Below are 6,000 nucleotides of genomic sequence, written 5' to 3' on the forward strand. Positions count from 1 at the left end.
GGCTGGTGTTTGTTTCTTTGATTTTTTCTTCTAATGTTTCCATTCTGCTTTGTACCTGCGATCCTTGCGTGTTTTTTTCCTTCAGGGATTGTCACAGACCGTGCTACTTCAATGGAAGGTACGTCTACTACCGGTTCACAGCAGATTCAACCATTTCAGAGCCATGTACGACTACACTTCTACCTATTTTCAGTTATACATTTGAGGAACTTGAATAGAGCTTTGCTGGACAGCATGTACTGCCTCCATGTAAAACATGCCTCACATTAGTTTTGACCAATTTGTTAAATCCTAAGTTGCTGACCTATAATTCCAAATTGTCTGATATTTGAATTCTTCTTTACTCATTCATTCAATTTTCTGTAAGTTATTTTTCAGATTTAACATACTCCGTATTAGTCATCCATGGTCAACTTCTTATTAATGTATCTGAAACTCTGGATTTTCAAAGTAGAGTGGCTGTGGAATTTCTGTACTTCTTGAAGACCATGCATATGGAGGAGGTCAATAATTTGGGAAGCTAAGAGCATCTCCAGTCGCGTCCCCCAAACCGTCCCCCAAACCGCGCCGGATCGAGCGTTTGGGGGACGTGTTTTGTTCGTGCCGCGTTTGGGGGACGTCGCTCCCCAGCCGCGTCCCCCAAACGCCGCCCCCAATCAGAAATTCAAATAGATGCATTCGAAAGAGATCGTTCCCGCCGATTCGTCGCGATCAGAGTAGCGGCGATCGATCAAAGTACTGGGCGCGCGATCATATTACAGACCGGTGGTGCATGCAAATTAGAAGAAGGGAAAGGGGTTGGGCGACGGCGTCGTATCCTGAGTCGACGCAGGCCCGTCGAGCACGATGACCTCGTCGCGATCTGCCTGTTGCTGTGCATGGTTCGTCTGCTCCGTCGCCGACGCAGAGGCCGACGCAGGTGTAGCAGTAGAAGACGCGTCAGCCTGCTCTTGCTGCACTGCCGTTGCTGTCGATGCCGCTGCCAGGGCCGCCGCGTCCGCCGCCGCCATTTTGGCTTCGATGTCGTTGAGGATCTGGCCTTTGAAGAAGTTGTGCGCCGCTCGCGTCCGGGGAGACATTCCCTCTGTCGACGTTCTCAGCAGGGACATGTCGTCCCTGCGTTTCTTGAGCTCCAGCTTCTCCTCTTGCCTCTTGAGCAGCTCGGCCCACCTTTGGTCGGCCTTCTTGTCGCGGGAGATAAAGGTCGAGGAGACGTCGGCGAGGCATTTCGTGATCGATGCCTGCGTCTTCTCAGACGACGCAGCGTCGGCCAAGGCGGCCTTGGCAGCCTTGTTGCCAGTAGGACGCCCTGTCGAAGTTGCCAGCGGCGCGTCCAGATCGATGGCGTCCTTCCCCTTGGACAGCGACAGGCGCGTCAACCGCCATTTCTCATTCCCTTTGAGCTTGCTATAGCAATGCATCAGCGCGAACGGCTTATGCCCATCCGAGTCCCTCGAGTACATATCCATGGCCCTATCAAACTAACCAAAGGAAGCAGAGTCATTTCATCGAACACAATGTAGGCGCTACGGATTATGGAAGAAAGAGTCGTACCAGTTGGGCGACGTCGGCGCCGCTGTCGCCTCCGGTCTCTAAGTCCTGATGGTACCCATGGAAGGAGTTCACCGACGCCTGGATGATGGCCCATCGCGTCGACATTGCCTTACTGGCTCCTCTTCATTGGCACTTTACGGTAGTCGCTGTTGATCAGCTTGCGCTCATCGAACTCGGCCTTGATCCTCGCCCAATACTTCCCGCTTTTTTGGTTGGCGCCGATGATGGAGTCATGGCTCACCGTCGCCCACGACTCGCACAGACATTGATCTTCCAGAGGCGTCCACTTCGGGCCTCGTGTGCCCGACGCCTTCTTCTTCTTCTTCTTCGTCCTCACGCCGTCCGCGTCTACCTCCACGAGATCATCGTCACCGGCACCCTCGTCGTCCTCTTCCTCGCTGCCCTCTTCGTCCTCATCGTCGTCCTCCTCGTCGTCCTCCACCCCGTCCTCTTCCTCGTCGTCCTCCTCCTCAACCCCGTCGTCCTCCTCAGCACCGGCGCCGTCGTATGCGAGCGGACCCCTGCGGCCGGTGAAAGGGCCGCCATCCGGACCGGGTCCTGGCTCGCGCTGCTCGTACGCCGGGGAGTAGAGGTTGTTGGGGTTGAAGCCGCCGTGCGGCAGCGCATCCTGGTAGTGCGGCGACAAGTTAGGCGTCACGCACCCGGGAGTGCCGGAGGGGCCGTCGTTGTAGAAGGCAGATGACGACGGAGAGAAGACTCCCGGAACGTACACCGGCACGTTCGTACTATATGGGCTCGCGTTGGTGGCGGCGATACACCCGGCCATTATGTGCTGGTGGCGGCGCGCCGCCAGAGCCTTCTTCTCCAGCTCTGCCGCCCTCCGTCCTTTCCGCTCCGCCGTCGATTGCTTCCGGCACAGGCAATCTTGCTGCCATTGATCGTCGGTCCATCCTTCAGGCTTCTTCTTCAAAGCCGGCGCCTTCCGCGGCCTCGCGAACGGCGTTGTCGCCCCTTTCGTCCCATTGCCCGGTGGCTTCTTGGCCGCTTTCTTCGCCATCTTTTTGGGGGCTGTTCGGCGGCGCCATGTGGAGAGGGTAGCGCCGGCGGGTGGACGGCGGGTGGACGACGGGAGGGAGAAACAAATCGGCAGGATAGGAGAAATGAATCGGCGGCGGGATATGTTTTGGGAGGCCTGAAATGCGCGGCGGTATAGGCGCGATTTGGTGGGAGCGGCGGGATTTGGCGGGAGAGTGAGACGAATTTTCCCTGTGCCGCTGACGGGTCGGGCCCGCGTCGGTTCGCCTCGCTTTTCGTTGTGTCCGGCGTCCCCGGTGCGTCCCCTGTGGGACGGGGACGGGCTCGGGGCGCCGGACACCGTATCGGGGCGCGCCGGACAAAAATGGGCTTTGGGGGACGCGGCTGGAACGCATTTTCTGTCCGGCGCGCCCCAAATCCCTTTGGGGGACGGTTTGGGGACGCGACTGGAGATGTTCTAATGAGTCTTCTTTTTTCACCTATTAATTTTCCTTTTTGTCCTACTTGCTGGCATATGACTAAACGTATTATATTAATATATCAATGAGTAATTTCGAATTAATGTTTCCTTCAATTTCCACCATTGTTTTTGTCACCACTTTTTGTCCTACAAGGATCGTCTACCTGCATGCCACCTTCATAAGAGCATGCCACATAAAAATACATGTTTTTTTATTCTTAATTAGCAGATGAGGCTGCTTTGATTTCAGCGTGCAATGTCTAACTTCATTGATATTAGTTGATCTTAAGCATGCTCTTCATCTTTCAGGAATGCTCTCATCGTTAATTTAATGGATTGCTATCCATCAAAAAATGGTGTATTTCCTCACATTCTTCTCTTGCCTGTTGTGCTCTGACGGTAGGCGCGGTATTTCTCTGGCTCTATTTGAAATGTAACGGTTGTTTGCACTTCGACTTCCTTAATTGACAAATTGCATGTGTAGACTGCCATTGATCAATCCCATTTTCATAGGGCAGCACAAAATTTACAATGGAGTCGTCAGGCTTTTGAACCTTGCTCTACAGGTTGAAGTTTGGATTTTCAGTTAATCATATCCTTTCAATTTATGAGCTGATGGACTAACACCTATGGTTACAGCCTACCAAGTTACTATATAAAGATATTTTTTAAAATTTAGCACGGCTGAACTCATTGAGCATGTAAATTTCTTATTTGTATGTACTTTTTATATGTGGAAAAGAACCATACATCAATGTAAGAGTTGGCGAACATGGTTGTATTAATCTTACTATCGCATTGGCATTGTGCACTTCTTTCATCTTATCTATATTTTTCTACTGGCCATGCCGCAACAACGCGTGGGGCATCTAGTTATAAATGGGAGGAAGTACATTACTCTAGCTATTTTTGCTGTAAGATCAACCAGTAGACTTCATGTTGAAAATTTCTATCTCACACACGAAGCGCAGGCGGCATGCCGGCTGTGCCGCGTGTAGACCGTTTCTCGCGTCTCTGCCGGCGTCAATCCATATGGCATCACTGCGACCTTAACAATAAAGTAGGCCTCCAAATGATTAATCCTGGATGTTCGCCACGGCCTGCTTAAGTATAGTTCTCTTGATCCATCATCCATGTAGTTAAATTCACCATCGTTAAGCTAGCTGCTCTTGTCGCGATCGATTTGACGATGTCCACGTCGGGCCACAGCTCCGGCGACTCATCCGGGATCGCGTTCGCCGTTGCCATCCCCGCCGTCGTGGCCTTGGTCGTCGTGCTGTTCTGGACCCACCGCCGTGCCGCCCGCGCGCGCCGTCGGGAGGAGGCGGAGCGCCGACGTCGCGCGTCCACCTCCGCCAGTCTGCAGGCGGCGCTGGCGGTCCTGCGGATGCAGGCGCCGCCGCCGCCAATGCGCACGCGGCACCGCGACGGGACGTCGTCGGGCTCCTCCATCCCGCGCGGGACTCGGGAGCCGGCGATGGCCACGGAGGAGCTGCTGGTGTGCACGTACCTGAGGGCCGACGGGTGGCGGGAGGCGACGTGTCCGGTGTGCCTGTCGGAGATGGAGGACGGCGAGACCGTCAGGGTGCTGCCGGTGTGCATGCACTACTTCCACGACGCCTGCGTCGGCGAGTGGCTGCGGGAGAACGACAGCTGCCCGCTCTGCCGCGGGCCGCCTTCTGCAGGAGCCGATCCTGCCGCGGCCGTGTGATACTGACAATTCGACCTTTTTTGATACTACTACTAGTACCAGGGCAATGGCCGGCGATCAAATTTTGTTTCGACTGTTCGATGTGAACATACTGTATTTGGTACTACTGGGTGTTGATAATTCTTGAGAAATGAAGGCAGCGGTCAAGCAGCACTGCAACAGGCTCTCCCTGATATTTTTCTTAAATGAGGGCAAAAACATTGCCCTCACTATGGAAAAACAGGCGCTCTCGTGCAGCAAATCATTACCGTGAGCCCCGCACGGTAAAAATTTCTTTATCGCGAGCACCGAGAAGAACGCACGGCAAAGAGCATGGTCACGACAAAGACAACAACAGCGCATGGCAACATCGAAAGAGACCGCACGACAAAGAACAGAGCACGGCAATGGCCCAACAGAGCGCATGTCAAATACTAGATGCACGGGAAAGGGGTTGGCCATTACCGTGCCTCACCCTTTGCCATGAGCTCAGCTGGCAGGGCCGTGCGTCGTATGGTATTTTTATTTCTATTTTATTTCATCTAATACTTATATTTATTTTTTAAATTAGTTTTACTTTTTGTTTACTATTTATTAGTGTTACTTAAGAAAATGTGTATATACCCATACTATTTGCAATATAAAAGTACTTTCCATCTTCATCCCCCACATATATAAGGGTTTCAGAGCAATGCACGCTTCGGAGAATCTGCTAAGTGTTATCGCCCAAATATGAGGAAGGTCACACCGGGGAGTTTTTTTTACATTATTACACATTCCACCACACTTTCACACATATCATAGGTCCACATGCAAGATTTGGTGGGATTCCGGTGCTCCGGCGGTCATTCTCCCCCTCCTCCCCCAAAAAACAGCGGTATGTGTGTCTGCCGGGTCTACCCCCTAGATTTCTCCGCGCGATATTCCACCAATGTACTTTTTCATTGTTTTAGGTTTGTTTAGGACATATACACATGGAAAAACAAGCTTGAGACCCTTTGGCACATGGTATCCTCCGGCATACCCGCATCTAGCCATTAAGTTATCGGTGATGGACCTCAATGCAGATGGACCACCTCCAGGTTTCATTGATGATTATTGGTTCGCCGAGCCTGATGGCGATGACGAAATATGTGGTTCAATTATGAATGGCGACACAGGCTACTGATCTATGTAGTAGTAATTGTGAGGCTAGCTTATTTGTAATAACTCACTGTAATAGTGATTGTCGAGCTAGTTTATTTGTAAGAACTCCGTGCTATATTTGTGAGAACTCTATGCTAGCTATTTGTTGCTGTCA

This window comes from Lolium rigidum, chromosome 6, assembly GCF_022539505.1.
Source record: "Lolium rigidum isolate FL_2022 chromosome 6, APGP_CSIRO_Lrig_0.1, whole genome shotgun sequence".
In the NCBI taxonomy this organism is placed as follows: Eukaryota; Viridiplantae; Streptophyta; class Magnoliopsida; order Poales; family Poaceae; genus Lolium; species Lolium rigidum.